Consider the following 24,705-nt stretch of genomic DNA (forward strand, 5'->3'; position numbering starts at 1 on the left):
GGGCTATTTTAATTGTAAGGCCATTAGTGGACCCTGGTATAGAGCCCTGTGCTTCTCTTGGTTGTACACTGCGCACTCAAAATAGATTTTAGTATTTCTTTGAGCAACATGGGAGACAGAGCCTTCTTCATGACGTTAAGAAAATCCAGGCTGCCTGATCTGTGCCGTGATGTGAGCAAGGGGAGGTTCATGCAGATGCATGGCAAGTATGAATCCATCCTGCTACACCAGATGAAATGTAACTTCAGAGGTAATACAAGCTGAGAGTAGATTTTCTGTTCAGCAGAAAAAAGGGTCATGGGCACAAGCTTTACATCTCAGGACTTCTGATCTGTATCCATCAAGCATAGCCTAAGATGGTTGGTCCCAAAGTTCAGTTTTAAATACTATGGACCAAACACTGTTTTGTTTACACCAATGTAAATGCAAGCATTTTGGTGGTCTCAACTGCATAACTTAAGAATCAGTACTGCAATAAAGGGGGTCAGCACTTACCAGAATGGAGCCACTTCTCCCAGCATTTCAGCAGCAACTGCTTTAAAATCTGTGGAGTTATACCAGTCTAAAGCCCACAGAAGGAAAAGCATCATAATCAGCCCCTTATTGCTCATAATAATTTTCAAATGCATTCCTAAACTTTGTGTAGGGTCTCTCAATGCCAGTATAGCTTGTCAACAACATTTTGGGACATATGTGACAACAAATGTTTAAACAGGTCTTTCCATACAACAGAGGCACTAAAAAACAGTACGTCCTTGCAAGAATTCTCTCCTGTATTTTAAATCCAAGAATCTTAATCCTCCTTTCAAAGCAGGGTATATCAGAACAACTCAGCTGATGTCAAAGAGGTTACACCAGGGTAAATCTTGTGTAATCTATCAAACAAATCAAATTCAGAGGGTCTATGATCTTCCCATGTATTTCATATTATTATTTGATATGTGTATGTTGAAAAGAAAATAAAAATCCTTATAAACCCCAAGGCGGAGTGCATTCTCGGTTTCAAAATGCAGTTTCAAAAAGGTATTTAGCCATTTACTTTGAAAAGCAATTAAAATATCCGGTGGAATATTTATGACTCAATTAAACATTTAAAATATTGAAAAAGCTTAGTAATTATATCCTTGGTTTAAACACTAAATATGGCTATGTCAGAAAATACCTGCAGTCTCTATAGATTCCTGACAGGATTTGTTTTTCACTTTTGGTGAAAAAGCTATTCTTTGTAAAATATTCCCACACATGCCTAAGTTTATTTCTCAAAGCAATACCACAAAGGATATGACCTCTTTACTCCTAGTAACCTTTCATGGTGCTGAATTGACTTGGACATTGGTGCCAGTCAACACAGCTTGATTTGCTATGGTAAGAATAAGATTATATCTAACAGACTATGTCATTTCCAGGTTCAATAGGCACAGATTTAAAACTAGTCCTCTCTTTGACCCTCTGGATTCTCTTGAACTATTGCACCTTCTTTGACAATGTTTGTGAATGAATGAATTCATGACGACTCAAGGTTATTTTAATGATAATGGCAACGTACTCACAAAGGAAAAAGGAAAAGGCTAGTAGTACTGGCACTAGTGCTTCTTCACCACAGCCGACTTCCTTTTTGACAGACTGACTGTGGAGTGAATTCCTGTTTATGGTCAAAGGCTGAAAGCTGTTGTGTGTCTGCAGCAGCGCCGCTGCTACTGATCTGTGAACATGACATGCCTGATAATATTGCATTGCCATGGCAACAACAAACACGGGGCAAAATTCTATTAGCTGGAGTGACTCACTGAGTCAAACAGATAATGTGATGGGCCTGGCCAACTGCCCAACAAAGGCTTATGTGAAAGTTGTGATGAATTAACTTTGCCTTGTTATGTCTGTTTTTTGTATAAATTCTCCTCTCGCTACTTATTAAGTCCTCATATTTCTGGTGGTTGCTCAATATATATATATTGCTGGGAAATATTTCGGCAGCAATTAGGTGGTCTGATGCCTAATATAGGGCTTACGCTGCTTTGTTTTATTAGAGGCACATTTTTTTCTTTTCGGCCTTTTTCTTAATTTCTCTGCAGGTGATTTATATGGAAAGACAAGTGCATTGTTTCTGGGAAAAAAAGAGCCCCATCCCCTCCAAAATATTTGACAGTGTCTGAGAGGTGGGTGTGGCTTGGCACAGCACTGCGTTCGCTTATACATTCATGCGAGCTTCTCTTTTAAATAAATGTTCCACAGAGCTGCTCTCTAATCAGTATGAGGGAGTAAAAAAATTCTACCAGGTATCACCTGGACCTCACTTCCCTTATTTTAGATCGCTCCTACTTCATTAACTGTAGCTGAAATGAGGGGCGGGGGTGGGGAGGAGGGGGGGGGGATTGGTTTATATGTTCTCTTTCATCACGATAAAAGTCAGAAGTGGTATCCCTGACTCCCGATAGTTTCAGAGGAGCGATTAATAACAGGCAGCGATCCAGGTATCTGCCCATGGACCTTCACCATCACTTTGAACGTGCGAATATCCAAGGCAATAGAGTCAAACCACAGCTGTCAGCCACCAAAAAGGAATATTTACCCAGAAAACAGGTGAGTGGCCTTGCCTTCCCGTAGCATCCCTGGTGAACCCCTTCTGCAGAGAAGTTCCCATATGAAAGGACAAAAGGTCCGAGCAGCGCCTAAGGTCAGAAAGTGAAGAAAATCAATATATGAGACCAAAAGACAGCAGGGGGCAGAGTACTTGCAGCCCTTCACCCCTGGAAGTGAAATCCCAAATAAAGGACTCCAAAATATTGAGATTTAGTGGTTCAGCACAGGTCTGAGCAGGGGAGCTTGCAATTGTGGTACATGTGGAGCAGGGTACCAGCTCAAAACAGAAAAAAAAAAAGTCCACTAAAACAAAGAATACACTAGTTTTCATGTTCAAGGGCCATGTTTTCCTCTTTGTGTGTGTGTCAGGGGGGGAGGGGGACACAACCCTGCAGAAAAGGGCAAAAGAGAAGAAAAGCAACCATCTTTATGTTAGTGTGTTTAGGGTTTGAAGTGATACCCCATCACTTCCATGTTCACACATACCTCCCCACCCCCACCCACCCCCCACCAAGGTCAGACAGTGAGACTCCCTGCATTTGGAGGACATGAACATGGAAGGTCATATTTCCACACGAATTTCTCATTCTCCTTCTTACTTTTTGTCCTTTTCGGTCTGCATCCTAGAGATCTCTTATTAGGTCATACTGCTAGGATTTTCCTGAGGCATAGTTAAGGCTGCCACAAGACCTCCCATGCAGAGAAGTTCCCGAGTTTGTATGGGGAGCTGTGAGAAGGTTAAACATGCCATGAACTTTCTGGGATGAAGTCTGGTTTCCTGGCTTATCCATCTTTTGCTGCTCCACTCTTCCTGACAAAAGGAGGATGCTTTGCAGGATGTAAAAAAAAAAAAAGTGGTATAACCATGGAAAACAGCATTGCCTTGTTGACAAAATGGTGAGAACTACACATTTAAGATTAATTTTAGTATTCAGATGGGATGATATTTTCTGGCTTTAGACTACAAAAGGACCTGAATTGTACTTGTGGCACACTTACTTGAGGTTTCAGCTTTAGTTGTCATTGTCTCCTGATCTAGTTGTGAATTTTAAGGCAAAACCCAAAGAGACTAGCCTACATAATTTATTCACCATTCTTACCAGAGACTCCTTGCACCAAGGCCATCACTTTTGTTTGACCTAGAACCTGCCTTCAAGAAAAAATATCCAATCTTGATTTTAAAACTTAACATGACAGTGAATGCATGACTTTCTAAGCAAGCTGTTTAATTACTCTTCTTTAGAAATAAGCACTTTCCAGGACTATAAGGTTTCTTCTAAAACTGTGCCACTCCCCAAGGAGTGTAATTTAAAATAGCCATTTTATCTGACCTGTTGAATAATTTGCTGGAAAGTGTCCTTTCTGCCTTACGGCTCAGAGTCTGAGAAATATATCACAGTTATTTTGCAAACATAGATTACATTAAATTATAACTATTTTTCCTATTAAAAACAACTATATAACTTCAACTTCACTCCAAGCTGTTAGATAATGATCTTATCTAGGTCACAAATGTGCTGAAATAAAGTAGCCAGAGAAGAGTTTGTTTGAACTGCTCCTTCTTCCTCTAGGCTGAGAGATAAATGCATCAAAAGGAAAGTTCCAGCAATTCTAAGAGAGTCTCTCCCTTCCATCCCCACCTGCAGGCTCACCAGGGAATTTGCAAGTGATCCTAAAAATGTGTCTTCCTGGATTAAAAGCACCCCAGCAGAGGAGGGTTAATAATTAAGACCTTGATCATTCTATTCAGAGACCTACAACAGCATCAGGCAGGGTTCTGAACTGTGGTGGGTTTTTTTAAAAAAATATAATTAATACACTTTTCACGCATCTTAAATATTGGTTTAGCTAGCGCCTTATTTTGCTTAGTCCCCGAATCACAGAAGCTACTGCTCCATTGCAACAGGAGACTAAGGGCTCAGTGCTTTTGGCAGATCCCATTAATTAACTGTGGGGACTGCTTTTAATCCAGAATTCTCTGCCTGCTTCTGCTGCCATCCTGGTCCTGCTCTTGTGAAAGCATTGCCGACATTTAATTAAGTTGATACAGTGAAGACAGCTTCCATAGCTCTCCTAGGAAGCTACAGCTCCCGGACAGTAGTTTGGTTACCTGGATGGAAAACCTACTTGGTTACCTTAGTTATACAAGCTATTAAAGATTATTTTTTTTTTTCTCTAACAAAATATAATCCTGGTTTTAAACAAACAAACAACTAGTGAAAATCTTTGAGCTGTTCCCCTTCAGAAATACCCATCTAATGAAAACAAAAGCATAGCCATAGTATTGGACTATTTTCTAATCAGTAAATGATTACCCAGCTGCAGTGTGTAAGAGGTAAGTACATGTAGGTGGCCTACATTAACCAGAAATAGCCAGAGGCACTGCTGTCACAGAATTACCACCATACCTGGTTTCGTTGTTCAGTGAGCAAATGCCAAAACCCCACATTTATACAGTGAATTTAAGGTATCTCCTTTCCAAAACAAGACTAGGAACAGCCTGGTTTTTGTGGATTCTTTTTTCATGTAGCTATTAGCTATTCAAACTTGCTTTGTGTGAATCAGCTTCAGCCTTGAGCTCATTTTGTTCTCTATTGTCTTTTGGGTGTTCTGGAGTACTTAGAAGAGGCAGCTGGGATTGACTTTAGGAAAGATAATAAAACATGGGTCATGCCACGCCTTCACAGCAAAGTTTGCATTTTACAGAAGCAAGGGCACAGTGCACCACACCTGGAAGGACTGGGAGGGGAATTGTTTAGCTTTTTGACAGATATCCTGTTTTGTGAGATATACAAAGGGTATGGTGAGGGAGAGAGTCAGAAATTTATCCCTTTTTTATATATAATTAGAGAAATTGCTTTGTTGAAGAGTACGTATGCATAACCAGGATGTGTTGCAAAGTTACACTGAAACAAAGCTACAGGATGCACAACCAAGCACAACGGAAGGAGGAGAGAGAGCCTTCCTTACAGATCCTCCTCCAAGTATTTCACTAGACCTATGATGCCAGGTGGAGGAGCAGCAGCTACCACCCTTGCTGTTGGTGTCGTCACTACAGTGTCCAGTGTCACTTGGGGATGCATCAGCAAATTAATGGTTTCTGAAGCTCAGCTGCAGGGATCTAGTGCTGGTTCACATCCTGCCCCCCTTGTGTGAGGGCATTATCACTCTGTCCATTTTTTGGCCATAGGTGCATCACCCTGACTAGTTTTTTCTTTTGACCATGACTGGTAAATGCAAGGCTGAATGCTTGCTGGCTCCATGCAAGCGGCTGCATTTGACCGGGTGCAGCCTCCCACCCTGGGGCACGGGTGACCAGCAGACCAGCTCTGAATAACAGCCTCAAATAGTTTAAACAAGCTAAGTTGTTTCAACTCTTTAGCATTTACACCAATTTTAATCCAAGCACCCCTGTTTGAACTTCTCAGGTGGGTGCTTTTTGTCTTTATGGTTTTTTTTCATTCTTGGAATCTAACCCTGATAGAAGACGACTCATGAAAAGACATGACAAAAGCTGTTCTTAAATTGTCCAACCAGGCAAAAAAAGTCAGGAAACAGACTTTTGTACACAATGTTTGCAGTCTTGACTAAGTAGGAATGCTGGAGCAGTTTTTGAATAAGTTTCTGAATGCCTGAGACTTATTTGAACACAATGTGAATGCTAAGCTACATGCAGTTTGCCCATCAGTAGGTGAGAAGGATCTAAAAGAGAATAATTCAAAGCATAATTAAGAAACAAAAAGTTTCTGTTAATCAGTTTACCTCCCCCTTACCGCAGGTTACATTTTCCCTAGCTGTTAATTAAGCTTTGCCAAAGTTACTAATCTTGATGAACTTTTGGTAGTAGGGAAGCATAAGGTTACTTGCTATGTTTTTTCATGTATACTGTCTGAATAAGCTCAGACAAGTTCATTCCTTCTGATCCTTTTCTGCTTCTTGTTTGGATGCACACACATCCCTGGAAATTAATTATGCTGGAAGATAGCAAAACACTGGGCTGAAGTACATTCGTTTGGTATGTTATATAGGATGTCAACAAATCAGATTTACATGCGGCAAAACATGCCTAGAGCAATGTTTTAATATACTCCTTTTTTCTGAATTTCACAAATTGTATGTTTTCCATTTTTTAATTAATAAATTATCAGGGATGCTCATGAAAGCCAGAGAGTAATAGCATTGCCTAAAACTAGACACAGCGTTGATTAGACATAGCTCCTGTTTCTCATGCCTGTCAGACAATCTACCTGCTGCTAAAGGGAGCCTGCCCCCGTTAACCCACTTGGAAGTTGTGCTGGGGCACATACACGGCTGAGCTGAACTGCGACAGATTATGCAGTCCTTTGGTGTGTTTTGAACAGTCAGTATGGGGCAGAAACTCTCTTTTCTTTACCGGTTCAGTCCTTCTTCCTTAGGATTCCGATTTGTGCCTGGGACTCCTATGTGACACAAGAGCAAGATCAACAAAGCAGCTGCCTAAAAAGCAATCAAACTTTTATAATTTAAGCTGTGTTCCGACCCAGTTCTCAGAGATAAGCTGTTATCACACTAAACCCTGGTGCCAGCCCAATTTCAGAAAATTTCCATCTTCTCTATTTTTAACTTAAATATAGTTAGAAAGATGACGTTATTTTAAATTAAATACATTTGAAATATATAAATAGAGCAAAGAAGGCGCTGCACCCAGAATAGCTTTACTATACTTGCAAAGTTACATTTTCATTTTAATGAAAAAATAACATTAAATAGATGGTAACATTTGCCTGTTGGAAGATGAGAACAATATAACCACAACATTGTATTATTCAGTGGTAGTAAAAGGAGATTGCCTCCTTGGCTGTCCAGTGTGGTGTCTATTCTGACATCTTCAACAAATAAGAGAGGCCATTGTAGAAGACAGTGAGAGGTTTTCAGATGCAGTAGTCAGGCAAGTCAAGTCACTTCCATCTGTCCAATGCTAGGTTTTTCCCTGACAGAAAAGACCATGAAGAGGACTCAGTATTATACCTAGACAAGGAATAAAGTAGCAGTGCAATTTTTCATATTCCCAGGAAATCATGCTGCAGAGATCAAAGAAATTCATCCAGTGTGGTACTCAGGTCTCTAATCCAATCTGGTAAAGTCATCTTCAAGTTGCAAAGTGACAAAAAAGACAGATTTGTACACCTAGATTTTTTTATGTCCTTAAGGGAACCTGATTCTTAGAAAATATTGAAAAATTCCTTTTGGAATACTTAATCTGTTTAAGATGACCCTAAAGAAAAGCATCCGAATGACTAGAATGCTTTACCTATAACAGGGGTCCTCAAACTTTTTAACCAGGGGGCCGGCGTGCGGATGCAGTGGCAGGCAGTCATCTGCGGCTGCTTGGTTCCCCCCCCCAACCCCCGGCGGGGGGGGAGGGGGGGTGTCTGTAAATACCGGGGGCCGGATTGAGGACCCTGGGGGGCCGTATCTGGCCCACAGGCCATAGTTTGAGGACCCCTGGCCTATAAGAACATGCTGAATATCAAGTCTGCGATAGATAAGACTGATTGCATTGAAACTTCTTGTATCCTTACACAACTCATGCATTTTGTGTTTACTTGCACAGTTTCAAAACATTTTTTTGCTTTCATTAAAGAATCTGATGGATAAATTTGAGGACATGATCTGCAATGCCTGACTAATGCTCTTCAGGGACCTGATGTCCTGATTCTCTACAAGATGCTGCATTTATTCCTATTTCTTCTTGAGATATACCTTACCATAAAACTACTTTGTAGCTTCTGAGACTTTGATTCTTACCAATCACTTTAAATGTTCCTGAGTACATAGAGGCACCTAGAACTCTACTGCTGACCTGAAACTAAATTTGTAGTTGATCTTGGTATGAGATGATGGAATAGGTTTGAAGGGTAGTAGGAGAACTCTGGTTTCTGCCTGTATTAACAGAAGACTCACCAGGGGTAGATGACAGGAGGATTGTTGTATGGAATATAAACACCAAAGTCTGAAACATAATCCATGAACTAGGAACACACAAGCTATGCAAGCATTTTGTATAAAAGGGATCTGAAAAGCTCGACTTATATGAGGTTTTTGCCCAACAAGCACAATTTCATTCTTGTAGTAGTAATAGTATTAATTATGTATCCAACTACATTGACAAAAAATATAAATTTTAATATAGTGTACAAAGGTTGTTGATTTATCTTAAAAATAAACAAAATGGAAATTTTGATCAAGACGTTGAATACATTAAGTCAAGATGTCTCTTCTAACAGCTGATGATATTTTATGTACCTACTCATAAAAATGTTACAGATATCTAAAAAATAAATATATTAAATACAAACAGAATTTAATATGGAAGGTAATTCTAAATATTTGATGATATAATTAAGGATTGTTAATGTTCTTTATTTTCATATTAAAAATTCATAGGGATTTTCATCCTTTTCATCTTTATTAGACAATGTGTTAGTCATAATTATTTGTTCCATATATTATAAACATTTCATGAATAACAACTATTTAAAATAATAATTAAAAACAGCCTTTTCCTTTAATTGTAATGACTGCAGTGTATGGAGATATTACATTGTGTGCAGTTATAATGAACATTCTGCCATTATTTTTCCTGCATTTTCTTTACTTGAGAAACACAGATATAGGCTTTCCATTTATTAAGAAGCTAAATAATGTCACTGAATTGGCTTAAAAAGAAAAAGCAACAAATTTCTTTGAGCTTGTATCTGGAAAAAGTATTTATTTTTGCTTGGGATCATTTGAATTCTTTGGTATCAAAGTGCTCCGAGGGCACTTAAAAAAAATAATTTGAGAAAATAATCTTCTACACGAGGAACTAGTAATTGAGAGGGTGCTTGCTGCCCAGATTAGCCTCTGCTGATGAAGTCTTGCAGAGCTGTGTGAACATTATCTATGCCACTTGCATCTGGGCATCTGTAAAGAGATGGCTGGGAGCAATTTGGTTAGGCTGGAAAGAAAGCAGGCCTGAAGCAAGGCAGCGTTCTGCCAAGTCCAGACCATCCCTAGTATTGGACTATCTGCCAGTGATATAAATTAATGTAAACCAGGGGCCAGGGGGTGGCTTGCCTGTGTTCTCCCTTCCTGCTGAGCTGGAGCTGAGGATTTTAAAATACACAGTGACGTATCTTGTGAGCCCAATTTTTAAACCATAAATTCTATATTGTATTTATTTATATTATATAAAACCAATAGACTGTGGTACAATTAAAAGCTACAACACACCTATTCCCTAAATTGAACCCTGCCCCTTTCCTCAGGTAAAAGCTGATGTGAATAAAAATTCTTTCTGCCCTTCATCAAATTCTTTGACAGTTTCTCCTCTCTTCCACACATGGTGCAGGAGGTGTATCAGCCTCTCCTGTCTCACATTTGGCATCTCTCTAAAGTTTAATCTCTCAATTTATACTTAAAATTGCTTGGCAGCCCTACCTTTCCAGTTCTTGTAGCGCTGGTGAATGCTTAGGCAAAACCAATGGAAAAGCCCTACAGCATCATGAAACTTAAGCACTAATTACAAGCTTTCACAGCTTTACAGAGAAGAGGGGGCGTTTTCTTCTTTGGATGACCCTAGAAGAAGCTGGACTCTGAGGACAATCATACTGCCAGAAACGGGGAAGCAAGAATCAAACTTTCTTTCACTCCTGTATTAGTGTATAGAAAAGGGAGACAAAAGTGCTGTGAGCCTCCTTCCAGACACTCTAAAAAGTCAGCAATGAATGGAAAATTTGGAAGCAATTTTTAAGGCAAGACCTAGGTAAGGTAAATATCTCCAAGGAAAGCAAAGCAGAAAAAAGAGTTAAAGCAAGGGGAGAAAACAAAACAATCAAGACCATTATATGCATTTTGTTTACAAAGTCAGTTTTAAAAAGAGTTGTCTTGCTTTTTTGACTTTTTTTTTTTTTCCTTGGGATCTTCCTACTCTTTTTTCTATTCATATTTTTGGTTTTGGACTGTGTGTCTGTGAAGCAAAGGTAAGGGTAGGAAAGTGAAAAAGACAAAACCACATGAGAATTAAGAAAAGAGGGAGGGGGCTCGGAAGATCGTTTTGTTGTTCAGAAAAGCAGAAAAATTCCAAAATGACATTTACTTTGCTTTCAAGAAAAACTGTGATAACCTTTTTGAATATTTTTTTCCTCTCAAAAGATTTTCAGCAATGGTAAAGAATTCTTTTGCCAGAAGAAAACAATGAGCCCTAAATAGGCATTTGTATTTTATTAAAAGATAAAACATCTTTTAGATATATCTTTCAGTCTTCTAGATTTTTGGTATTACAGTAGAACAGCTGTGGCCTTAACCATGAAAAATGTTCCTTCTAAATCCTTCTGACTACTGTTTGCCAAAACCAGAGCGCAAGCGCTATATTCTCAGAACTTGATTTGATTTGAAGAGTGCACATCTTGTATTTCTCACTGACTTTGGACGAGTCATTTTGGATAGGGTTTCTCTTCCCCAGTTTAGATTTTCAAGCATGAGGCAGGCATCTAGGCTTCTTCCATGGCCACAAATAAAAGCCTCTAGAGGATAATGTCTCATCCCAAATCAGTGCCTAAAAAATGCTGGATGAATTATTTCCTATAACATTAAAGAGAGTCTAGGGTGATTTTCCAAAGCTTAAATGTCTATCTTTTAGTCACTAAATTTAAGCAAGATGACTCCCATTCATTTCTCTGTGTCTGTTTCCTCCTCCATACAAAAAGAGATCGTGTTTCCTTGCTTCCCTGGGATGCTAGATGCCTAAGTTAATTAAAGTTTGTAAAGCAGGTTGCATTTGTTGGATAAAGGCGTTATATAAATGCAAAGTATGACAGACAGACTGATTGATTGAGTTAGATAAGATAGATATTGTTTGGCATGCCAAAGTAGTTTGGATGCCACATGATATTATCTGAAAAATTCAGAATACAGAAGTCAATGAGGTCTGGGCTGAGTTGAGCCGCATAAGGTGCTCCCATCAAAGGGGTAGCAGGTTTAGTTATACCGTCATCCAAACTCAGAGGAATTCAGAAGTTTTCCCATTTTTGTTATCACACTTAATTTGCTGGAGTTACAGAGAGAAACATTATGAAAAATTGGTGAGTTTTGCTGCTTGTGCATCCCTGAACTCATCGTTATGCACAGCTTTAGAAAATTTACAGTATTTCTTATTCTGTGGACAGAGTATATCATTGTTCTTTTGATGTTTTATCATATTGTGTGTATGAAGGGAATGGTGATTTCAGCTGTGAAATGCAGATTTCACTTATGGTGCTGATGGTGCCTATAGGACAATTAAATATGCATTGTACAATGCCATATATAATTCACAATTGTGTATCTAAAGTGATTGATGCAGTAAAAGGTCAAAGAACACAGAAACATCACATGATACAAAAAGACTATCAAAGAGATTAAAAAGAGGTTCAGTGGGAAAAAAATGCCCAGAAAAACTAGGCTATATATGAAGATGGAATTAAAAGACAAGGCCTAAAGACTTTGTATGTTTCTGGAGACAACAATACTCAAATAGCCTTATCCAACAGTCTGGTCATTTCCACATAACAAAGGGACTCAAGGGAAGCAGGCAAGCATTTGCGTTGCTCCTTGTTACTGTCTCATGGCAAAAATGATATTATATCTGCATATATCTGCATATACCACCACAAGACACTGAGGTTTCTCTTCAGCAACGTCAACAACAAATTGCAATTGGATCTGTGCACTGGACAAAGTAATCTGACATTCAGCACAGCTAGAGACCAGTAGTCATAAGCACAGGATGATTCTTCATGCATACACTGGGCACAAAGAAAAACTAATAAATAATGCACCTAAATTGAGGAAACCTGGGAGAATGTTTAATTAAAGCTATAAATTAATTTTCCAGTACTTTTAGCCTTTTTCTTGGGTTTGAGCTTTTTGACAACTAATTTGGATTTCTTTTTATATATTTGCATATACTTAAACAAATTGTGAGGACAAACCTTACTTATCCTAATTATTCCCTAGGATACATCAACAAATGCACTGCTGTACCTGCATTTTACGGTTTAAATCTAGCACACAAGCCTTTCTGTAACTACCATCACAGAATGGATTGAATCCTCCACCAACATCTAGGAGGGGTTCACAAGTCATCCCCTTCACTCAACTGTGTGTGTTGGGAAATGCAGTAGCTTACCAGATATTGTTTCTGACCTCTGATTGAAGGAGAGACCTTTTGGAAACAGAGAAAGGTGAGTGATAAACATTGAATAGCCTGTGGCAGGCAACGAATGACGCACTTCAGGTCCATCTGCTTATGAGTGTGGTGGAGGAATCTTGAGATTTGTAAAGTTTTTCTTGAATTAACTTTCTGTTGCCTGGATACTAATGTAAAATGCTTAGTATGAAACAGTAAATAAAGTGGAATCATTTCATGCATTTGCAAGTATATTTGTAAGTTATTTTTAATTATTATTGCCTGTTCTGCTCTGTTGCAGATCCCTTGCTATTTCCTGTGTATTAAACAATGACAACAACACACTACTGCTAGATTAAAGAGATGAAAGCAGATTTTTTCATTAAGGCTCAAAAGCTAAAGGTTAGATCAGGCTCCAACAATGAAAACCTGAATGCATTATAATGAAGGATAAAGCATCCTCTAGCATCCACATGATAAAGTATACCCTGCCTGCACAAGAAGAACTGTGGAGGAAAACATTTACAATAAGCATAGGCATGGGAACAATAAACAGTTTAGCTTCCTCCAAAGATGTTATCAGAAGATTCTTAGCCAGTCAATTCCTATCAGAGAGCTAAATATAGAATCATAGAATGGTTTGGGTTGGAAGGGACCCTAAAGGTCATCAGCTTTCAGCCCTGCTGCCATGGGCAGGAACACCTTCCACCAGACCAGGTTGCTCAAAGCCCCATCCAGCCTGGCCTTGAAACTTCCAGGGATGGGCTATCCCTAACTTCTCTGGGCAGCCTGTGCCAGTGTCTCACCATCCTCACAGTGAAGAATTTCCTCCTAATACCTAATCTAAATCTACACTCTTTCAGCTTAAAGCCATTACCACTTGTCCTATCGCTACATGCCCTTGTGAAAAGCCCCTCTCCAGCTTTCCTGTAGGCCTCTTTAGTTACTGGAAGGCTGCTATAACGTCTTTCTGGAGCCTTTTCTTCTCCAGACTGAACAGCCCCAACTCTCTCAGCCTTTCTCCATAGAAGAGGTGCTCCAGCCCTTCCACAGAAGAGGTGCTCCAGCCCTCTGATCATCTTCATGGCCCTCCTCTGGACTCACTCCAACAAGTCCATGCCCTTCTTATGTTGAGGCCCCCAGAGCTGAACACAGTACTCCAGGTAGGGTGTCACAAGAGTACAGTAAAGGGGGAGAATCATACCCCTCAACCTGCTGGTCACCCTTCTTTTGATGCAGCCCAGGATATGGCTGGTTTTCTGGGCTACAAGTGCCTGTTGCCAGGTCATGTTGAGGTTTCTCATCCACCAGCATCCACAAATCATTGTCCTCAGGGCTGCTCTCAATCCATTCTCCAACCAGCCCGTGTTTGTGCTTGGGATTGCCCCAATCCCTGTGCAGGATCTTGCACTTGGCCTTGTTGAACTTCATGAGGTTTGCATGGACTCACCTCTCGAACCTGCCAAGGTCCCTCTGGATGGCATCCCTTCCTTCCAGCATGTCAACTGCACTACACTGCTTGTTGCTGTTGTCAAACTTGCTGAGGGTGCACTCAATCCCAGTGTCCATGTGGCCAACAAAGATGTTAAACAGCACTGGTCCTAAAACCAACCCCTGAGGTATGCCTCTGGTCACTGGTCTCCACTTGAACATCAAGCTGTTGACTGCAACTCTGAGTGTGAACCACCCAGTCAATTCCTTACTAAGAGGTGTGTGGGTATTCCAGATGATTTCAGATGGGCTGATAATAAACAACAATGTTGTCTACAATTTGAACTGTTCATTATGACTATTACCTGCCAACGGTAACAATAACCTTGCAGTAAAAAATGTATACAGCTTCCACCCCACCCTGTGAAAAATAATTCCCATCTTCTCACAAATTCTTAAAAAGTACACTCCAAAAAGAAAAAAATAAAAAAGAAAAGAAAAGAAAAGAAAAGAAAAGAAAAGAAAAGAAAAGAAAAGAAAAGAAAAGAAAAGAAAAGAAAAGAAAAGAAAAGAAAAGAAAAGAAAAGAAAAGAAAAGAAAAGAAAAGAAAAGAAAAGAAAAGAAAAGAAAAGAAAAGAAAAGAAAAGAAAGGAAAAGAAAAGAAAAGAAAGGAAAAGAAAGGAAAAGAAAAGAAAAGAAAAGAAAGGAAAAGAAAAGAAAAGAAAAGAAAGGAAAAGAAAGGAAAAGAAAAGAAAAGAAAGGAAAAGAAAAAAGAAAAGAAAAGAAAAGAAAAGAAAAGAAAAGAAAAGAAAAGAAAAGAAAAGAAAAGAAAAGAAAAGAAAAGAAAAGAAAAGAAAAGAAAAGAAAAGAAAAGAAAAGAAAAGAAAAGAAAAGAAAAGAAAAGAAAAGAAAAGAAAAGAAAAGAAAAGAAAAGAAAAGAAAAGAAAAGAAAAGAAAAAGTGCAGGCAGGCAGGCAAGTGCTTAACTCCAGAAACAGCATCCATAAGTTTGTAGCAGCTTTCTGCAAACATACAAAATCCTCCGCAACAAGACAATATTGCTTTAGCCTTCATGTTTTGAACATAAAGAACATCAGCTCTTTATAAAACTGTATGGCTTACCACCACAGTGAAATATGTATATTTAGTAGCAGCTGTACTGCACTAGTTTGGTCAGGAGATTTTACTAAGCTCCTGAGATCAAACTGAAGGACCTTATGCAGAGGATTATTGTAACTGTAGAGATTTGATAGCAGCTACCGTGATTTATGGCAGCTGACTTTCAGTCCATGTTGTTCTCCAGGCTCAAATGTTTCTTACCCTGTATTAGCTCAGGAAGTTTCCTTCATTCCCTCATTACCTATCTTCATACACATTACTATGCCAATTTTCCATGCCATTGCAGATTACATTTGCCTGAAAAGATCACCACAATCTAGTACAGATTTTACGTATCCATTGTCAAATAATAGTTTTCTTAGGAAAAGCATTTGATAAAAAAGGGAAGACTTTGGCTTTTGTATGACTTACACATAGACTCTTTAACTTCAAAAAAATTCCTATTTGCTCTACAGGATTTTTCAAGGCCTACAGAAAAGGATTTCTGTTCATTTTTAAGCCACCTACCACAGTGGTGGTTAGTTCTAATTGGAGCTTCTGGATGTCACCACACTTATAAAGTGATGATAATAACAGCTGTAGTAAACAAAAGGTCTGAAAACAGTTCACAGTATAGCATCTTATGAGTAATATTTTAGTAGACATCTGAGTATAAAACACTTTGCAATTACCCAGACTCTACGGCCCTGCAACATTAAGGACTACTGTCATTTCTACATGGAGAAGTTCGTCATTCGTATGGTGAGCATTGTCAGTAAGCAGATTTTTCCACCCACCCATCTCCCTTGCTTTTATGCACTGGCTTTGTAGTGTTAGTCCCCATAAGCTGTTGGTGGTGAATGAGACATGTTCATGTAGAGTTCCCTGCAGCAACCATTGCCAAAGAGCAGCTGAGAGACTTACAATGATTCACTGGTGCACGATAGCTCTAATTTCCTTTTTCTGTTCTCAGTCTCTCAACATTTTCATTTTCTGATATTCCAGTGCCAGAACTGCTTTGTTCATTTTCCCTAAGAAAACAGTCTTTGTTGTTTGATTGAGATATGAGAACAGGACAAAATTTATTCAGTATTTGTTTCCCTAGACCACTGCATGTGTATTTATATGTATATAAAAATATATGTATGCATGTGTATGTATACATTTACATGCATATAATTATATATGTGTATATCTAACTCTCTTTCATTCGATATAATGCACATGTATAGTGACAGTATAGCAAATCATGGCTTCTACCACCCCCACTACCCTCCAAAAGATACGAGCTCTAAAAACAGCTCAGCTATCCAAATTTGCCTGAGGAGATTTTCTTCTCTCTCTCCCCTTCTCCCCTCCCCCCAAATAAACCAAATATATGCCTTCTTTACAGTACCTCCAAGTGTAGTAGCTCAATGACAAAGTAAAATCTTTTTTCCAAAGATTCCACTTGAAGGTTTTTGAAGTCTGTAACTCCATTAAGTATAGTATACTTGAGGGAAAGTATAGTTTTACCTTAGAAGTTTCACTGTCTCTCATTCTCTGGTGCTGCTTTTTCTGATTATGTTTCCCCAAAGCACACTTTAAGGTATAGTTTAAGATCATTTGAAGTATAATGTATACTTTATACAGTACATATAATTTTACTTACTTTTTCTTAAACCATACTTTATGAGGGGTGTCGAAAGGGCAGAACTAAACCCCAAGACATTGTACAAATGATTATTAACTGAAAGTGCTTCAATAGGGTATTACTTCTTTTTATAATAAAAGGTGTTGTATCTTTTTCCCTGGGTATCAGAGCAACTCCTTGCTTGCATCAAAAGAAGCTGTGTTGCTCTCTGTAAAATATATTAACTAACTCTTTCTAGCGTAGTAGTAGCATCCACTATTAACAACCCAACCAGCCTGCAGGTCAGATTTTCCTGTTCCTTAAGGCAAATAACACTATGCTTGTCTGTGGTCACATCATCTTATTTCAGAAATTGATCTGATCTACCAGCCCTCCTTCTAAAACAAAATTCACGTCTCTGCCTGAAGGAAGGTGATTTAAGCCCAGATCATACAAGAAGTCTGTAAGAAGATGATCTCAGTTTAGTATACACTCAGTAGGCCACCCTGGTGATGCAAGACACCACTCCTGCCTTCTCATGGAGACAGAAGAGTGGGAGGCTGGCATTTCCATCCAATGTGCCTGAAAATATCTGCAAGAAATAGAGAGAAAGAAAAAACTTGTGAAATGTATCTCAAACACATTGCAAGTTACTCACATAAGCATAGTCCCTATAAAATATAAAATGAAATTTCATATCATGCCACTCTATATTTCATCCAATAATTCTGTGTTCTAATTATCGATAGAAATCACGGATTTTGTGCTGGTCACACCTAATTTATAGACTGTATAGAATAACAGTTAATTGACTCAGTAGTTAATTCCCCCTCGTATCTTCTCAAGTGATATTCAAGTATTTCAGCCAAGATTTTAATTGATTTTCATAGTAGCCACTCGTTAATAGGATAATTTGTCAATACAATAATAAAACAATTGTTCCCATAGCACTGTGAGTTCAGTTTGTCAGATAACAAAGTTAAGGCTGGTTTCATTAATTGAAGGCAGCTGTAGGGTCTGCAGGATGAAAGATATAAATCCCAATGGCACTGTGGAAAACTAGGTCAGAGGGCAGGGGAAAATTAGTTAAGCATGATGGACCAACAGTGACCTGCACAGGTGTTCGGGCTCACTTTTGGGGCATCACTTCCTCTGTTCCTATTTGGGTCCAGCAAAGCCCATAGGTCAACATGTGCACTGTTATGCCTGGTTTGAATTAAAAGCCAGTCTAGAGCTGCTCACTCCCAAACTCCAGATAATGTTACCTATTAAAAGTAAAACATTTCACAATGTCTTTATGTTGTCATGTATTTCCCAAGGAGCTTTGTTTACATCAGTAAGCAGCTCTCAATTCCTAAAATTGGAGACTTACAATAACATTCAAATGATCTACAATGGTGGAAAGGAAATATTACAAAGGGATAAGTGCTATTCATGAAGGATAGATAAAAGGGAAAAAGTGAAATAAAATAACTATTGAAAATCAGCCTGACTGATACAAATGTCTTCATCTATCATATGCAACCCCCTCCCCAATATTAACAGTGTAAGCATTTTTCCCCTCTGTCAAACTTTTTGAAGTAATGTTTCCCATCTCTCTTGTTTTCAGCGTTAGATATTTTTCTCTGTACTGTACAACATTCTGTTGTGATGTTGTTCTAGATCAACAGAGAACTTTAAAAGCTCAAAAAGCTTTCTAAAAGTATTCACGTTATTATAACAATTTAACTCCAAACTCAAGCTTCCTTAAGAGAGAAAAAACTCTGGTCTGACACATACCATACATTTTGTATTAAGTGAGCTTACTGTATTAAATGCATCAAGCTGAAAATGGAAAAAACAGTATTTGTTTGATCTTGGTTGAAATCAAACACCTTCAGCTATACAAGACACAGCTCCAAATATAAAATAAAATAGCCATGCTATAGCAAGTAGGATGAGGGCAGTGTTAGTGGAATGGGTGTTTCTGCACCACAAGTTGAGGGTTTGCATACAGAAATGTTTCAGAGGGGCACAAGGAATAAGATGACTTTCCTTCAGGGTTTCTGATACAGAGCTTGAAGCTTGGTGCACCTCAGTTCCCTGAGTGATTCAGGAAACCATGCAAGCTGTGGTATTTATGAGTTTAAGTATGTATGTATGTAGGTATATTCGCCTATGCATATCCCCTGCTGTGCAAGTGGAAGTAAGCCTGAGCAAGGCTTTACCTGCAAATGGAAACTCCTGACTGATGAAGTCCCTGTGCCTGCATTAGAAGAGTCTTGGAAACAGCCATTTCTGTAACATGATTTTTCTGGCTCATCACAGCACACTTTCCTCTCTGCCTCTCACAGGTCACTTTTGAACTTTACAGTCCAACTTTCATGTATCTCATGTTGGGGCTTTGAAGTGGTGGATGACAGTGTTTGTTGGCTGTATTTCTGACATTTTCTCCTTATCAGGTTGGGGATTTCAGACTAATCTCTCCCATCTTATTTTCTAAACATTGAGGTAATCAGAGCCCAGGAAAACCTGAAATAATTTTGACACAATTTTACAGGATTGCTTACCTTCAAATTCTCAGAATAAGGGGGCAGCAATTGCAGGGAAAAAAATAATTAAAAAAGAAAAAAAAAAAGAAAAAGAAAGATGAATGTGAGGCTTAATCATTCACATCTTTAGCCAGCAGGCTCATCTAAAAGAAAGCCTTCTTTGTTCAAGAAATACAAAGCAGTTTTAAACTGAAATTTTGCTTCACAGTTTTAAGAGAGGTTTGGTTAGCTTGCTGATTCATGACAGTGATGTCAAGTGCTCAGATTGTTTGCTGGTGGGAGTTTCATTTTAACTTCCACAGTTATAACGTTGTTCATTCTTAACCTACTATACAAAGCAGTTCATTCCCTACAGCACCAAACAATACTCCTTTAAAGTTCATTTGTCAAATCAATCTCATCTTCTCTTTCTTTACATAAAATAAAAGACATCAGGAAAATATAATAATGCTCTTTGTTTGCTTGTTTGTACATCTAAGTGTTATAGATATTCATTATCTCCTTCTTGCAATGAGTGAAATACCTTTTTCACTTGGGCACCAGTGATATGTTTTTCTCACCATGGAACTGAACATTCAGGGGCTAAAACAATGCTTGTTATTTTCCTGTCAAATACTAATGGCACCACGACTAAATTAAATCTTACCTCAACCCTGTGTGAAGTAAGGATACAGTAAGAAAAGAGAAAAAAAGGAAATCCCTTTCATATTATGGTATAATTTAATGAAGATGTGCTTAGGTAACACAATGCACAAGAAAAATCTGATTTACCAAAATTTCAGTATCAGATTTTACTTACTCTTTTGCACAGTAAGTATAATAATAATTCAATGTAACAAGAATTTAAAACGTGTGTGTGAATATATGTATATATATATAGAAAAGCTGTGCTAAATATTAAGTCAGATCCCCCAAGCTGCTCTAAACCAACACAGAGATTTTGTCAGTGGAAATATATGAATTTATGTCAAATGAAGAGCTGAAAATTTACGATAGATATAGTGATAATAGAAATAACTTTTTACTCTGTTTTACTGAGAACAAAATGTTTCTGTCAGCAGAATTATATATATGTGTTTTCACGTGTCTGCAAATCTATCTGTCTGTAAATGTGGACAAGTGTTTGTGCTGATTGAAATAAAGATTTTCTGAAGCCTTAAAAGTCAGGTTATTCCATTTGCAGCATTTCTGAGTAAATCACATGTATTAGGGTAAAATACGAATGTTGCTTATATCTTTTATAATTACAATCATTTGATTCTGGCATTTCTAGTAATGTGGTTTTATAAAATTGTATCAATAGCACTGTATCAGAGAAGCAGCTGAAAACCTTTTCTCTGTCACTCGGGAAAAAAAAAATCTGAACATTTCTTATAGGATTGTGTGGTCCAAAAGTTTGTGCCTAGACTGTATGAAGGAGGGAAAAAAGTATATATTCAGAGAGACAGTACGCAGAAATGAAAGCAGCTGAACTTCTTGCAAACCACCCTCAGTTGTGAAAAGAGAGAGAACAGCGGCTACCATGTGGCAGAGAACCTAAATATATATTATTTTGTTCCTTTTCGTTAAGACTGCATAGGGCATAAGTTGTTTTCAAGCATGCCTCGGACTCCTACAGCTCCAGCTGTCATGTGTAATTAAACATTTGGCCTCCACAATTACTCTACAGTGTACATATGCCAGTATTTCAAGCCTGGAATATGCATTTCAAAGAAGAATAATTCCCTGGAAATCCTAAATTGACAGGAGCAAAGACAGCCTGAAGGAAAGTAGTCAGAGAAAACTGTAAGGTCGGGATCTAATGATTAAAAAAGAAACTTCAAGAAGAACTTCAACCCTTAACTAAACCAATGGGAAAAAGAACGACAGTTGGCAAGCAGATTTCTGCATAGGGATCCTGATGAGGGAGCCTCTTGGGTTAATTTAATATTATCAGTGTTGTTCACCTTGCTGTAGTATGCCTTACCATTAATACCATTTAAACAGATTTCTTTTTTCTTAAAGCATATTTGGCATCACTTATTTTCCATGAATACTGATCATGGCAATATTAAATTTGATGATTCATATTGAATCTGAGGTTGACTTATCAGCAAAGGGAGTTGTTTTCTGGGGTTTTGGGTTTTGGTTTTGTTTGTTTTTTTCCTCTCCTGCTTCACATGCTTGCATTTACTACTGGTGCTGTTGCCCTACATAATGCTGAGTTTGCATTCCTGTTAGGAACCTGCTTTTTAACATTTTGTATGGGGACCATTTGTAAAGAAATATCTAAAGACCCTAATATTTCTAACGTAAGTTTAAGAACAATGCACACAGAGAAACCCAGATGATTTTAAACAGAAAAAAAAGAAGTTAATAATAAAAAATGAGTGAATCAATTTCTTGTTTACAAAAATGGTTTTCTGTAGAGTGTCTCTGGGATCCAAGGATGTATTTTCCACCCTTGATCATCTGTTTAGTGTCCCTTAAATGTAACAGACTACAAATCTGGCCCAAGGGCTTGAGGCATGGAGAAAAACTTTGGAAAAAAATTGAGCAATCTCTATTAAGACATGTAAAAATGCACTCATCTACTTAGCTTTCCAAAAGTTAGATATTTAAAACTGAACTAGTTCAACACAGGTTCCCTTCTGTACTGAACAAAGAAAAATATGCGATTCCAGTGTACAATGCATTGAGTGCATTGTACACTGAAAGTATTAAGCATTATTATAATTATAATGCATTATTCTTCAATAATGATCCAGAAACACACTATAAAAGACAGTAAAGTATGACTAAGTAGATTCAAATATCTAAATTTGAAACATCTGTATTAATCTGGTATGAATTCCTACTTATGAGGAACATTTTTTTCTTAATTCTTGCCTTAATATCACTTAGCTTTCGAGTAAGTGACAGGAGAGACAAGACAGGAGCACTTCCACCACTGGAACTGTGAGTCAGTGACAATGGAGAATTATCCCAAAAGGCTGTTGTCAACCATGCAAACCTGTTAGTATTGCAGGCATCCCAGCCATTATTCCATCTCATACTAAGCTAAGGCATTTTTCTTTAACTGATTGTAACTTACTATCTTAATAAAAGATTAAAGTTCACATCATTGTAAGGTGCCATGGCATGACAGCAAGCTACAATGCCTGTCACTGTGAATGATGGAATGACAATAAATTCATGTGAACTCCAGTGCACAAACACACATACAAGGAAACAATATTTTAATGCAGTCTGATATCAGGCTCTAGCCTGCAAGTGTTTTATACCTAAAAAGCAACTTTGGCAAAGAAGCAAGAGGACCACAATATGACTGAATCATCACCTTCTGTTTGGCTCTATTCTGGTCAAAGTACAAGTCAAGTCATACCAAACTGTGTGTCACTTTTCTCATGATTTTGGGTTTCACTTAAAAATCCAACTCTGTTTAGTCTGAGCTTTTTGATAGGGAGTACAGCTTTTCCTTGTTGCAGTTGATCACTGAGGCACCAGCTTGGTAAGTAGTAGCTATCGACTTCATTGACTTTAACTGCTGATATTCATATTTCTTTTAGTAGATGTTAGTGTTGCAAACTACTCAGGAGAAGAGGCAGCCTACTTCCTAATTTGGCAGTGTCAGTAGCTGTGGAGTACCTGGCATGAGAATGGTCTTTCTGGTTAAAAACACAGAGGGGTAATTCTGAGAGACAAAAGATTTGTGCTGCTCTTCCCACTGCTCTTCCCATACCAATTCTGCCCCAGCCAAGCCTGGAAAGGTCCTTGCTCCTGCAATGTAGCTATGTCCTCTGCATGTCATGTAAACCAGCTAAATCCACAAGCTGAGAGAAGTTCATAGTGTTCATCTATTGGAAAAATGCACCACAACATGATTGTAAAATGCTAGTGCAAAATCAGTCCTTCTTAGAAGCCTGGCTGAGTTTCCTTTCTTCCATCCTGGGACAGGAGAATTCTGCTTGTTTCAAAGCAATCTTTTATTGATTTAAGTTGTTTTAAACATTTCAGAGGACAAGGGCTTCAAAATCAAAACCCCAAACAACTACCTACTGACTACATGCTGCACTTTAAGGATGTAGTATTAATTCAGGAAAATGTTTACCTCATATCCCACCCTCTTTTCCCCAGTTTTTCTATTGTTTTCAAAAGCTATCTGACTTTGTCCTTTCATTCTGAGAAACAGACTGTTGTAAGAAGGAAGGATGCTGAGAGGGAGGAGAGAGAAAGAGCAGGAAGGGAGAGGGTATCACAGGGTTTAGGGAGGGAGGAGAGAGAAAGAGCAGGAAGGGAGAGGGTATCACAGGGTTTAGGAGACTGTCAGCATGACTGAAAGGCACTAACCATTATAATTGTAATAAGGTCTGCGTATCCTAAAATGGGGAAAAAAATTGTACCAGGTCAGAGCTGTGGATCAGAAAGTAAAAGCTTACCTCTACTCTAGTCAATTGAAAAAAAAAAAGACATTGACTTTGGTGAAGACAGGGTATCCACTGAACCTTAAGAGGTTTCTTCAAAAGTTAGAGATGCAGAAATCTAAAAAATAAGGGAAAGTCCTGAAGTTCCACTCCATATTCAGACCTCACTGTTTTGTTTTTTTTTTTTAATGAAATTGGATGATCTAGAGTATTGTCTTACCCATTGCTACCTCCTATTGTGATTTTTCCCTACTTTTTGTTGTGATGCTTATTGTCTCTGTTATGATCCAGTCCTCTTATCCTCCAGTTGCCTGCCCAGACAAGCTCTGGAATAGCATGCTGCTATTTTGATCCACATCCAAACGATGAGAAGGAATATTAAGTGAAAGACACAATTTTTAGTCTCTTAGCGGATGCTTTACAGTAATTATTCAAACATGTTGTCCCTAAGGTGGTCAAATGATCTCATTCTGTCCCATCCCTCCTTTCCAGAGCTAATTATAGGTCTGAAAGTAGTTTAACATGCTGGAAAAATTTACATCATGAAAAATAAGTTGTAGTGAGTGGAATTTGTCTTTTGATCTTTGGTCCCTTCCTCTTCTTACTGAAAAGGGAAAAGCATTTTTTCTAATGAAAACTTGCAAATCTTGCACCCCTTGGGATTTTCTGCCCACTCATTTCTGAAATCAGTTGAAGTGTTAAGATTTGGAAGCACTTTTTTTTTTTTTTTTTTTTTAATCCAAAATGTTATGTGCACTTATAAAGTGGGGAATGGCTACTCAGGCAGAGGTAGAACAAAAATGTGGGGCTCATAGTGAGTTACAAACTAAATGTAAATTGATAGCATGATTTTCTTAGCCAA

This window comes from Falco naumanni, chromosome 2, assembly GCF_017639655.2.
Source record: "Falco naumanni isolate bFalNau1 chromosome 2, bFalNau1.pat, whole genome shotgun sequence".
Taxonomy (NCBI): Eukaryota; Metazoa; Chordata; class Aves; order Falconiformes; family Falconidae; genus Falco; species Falco naumanni.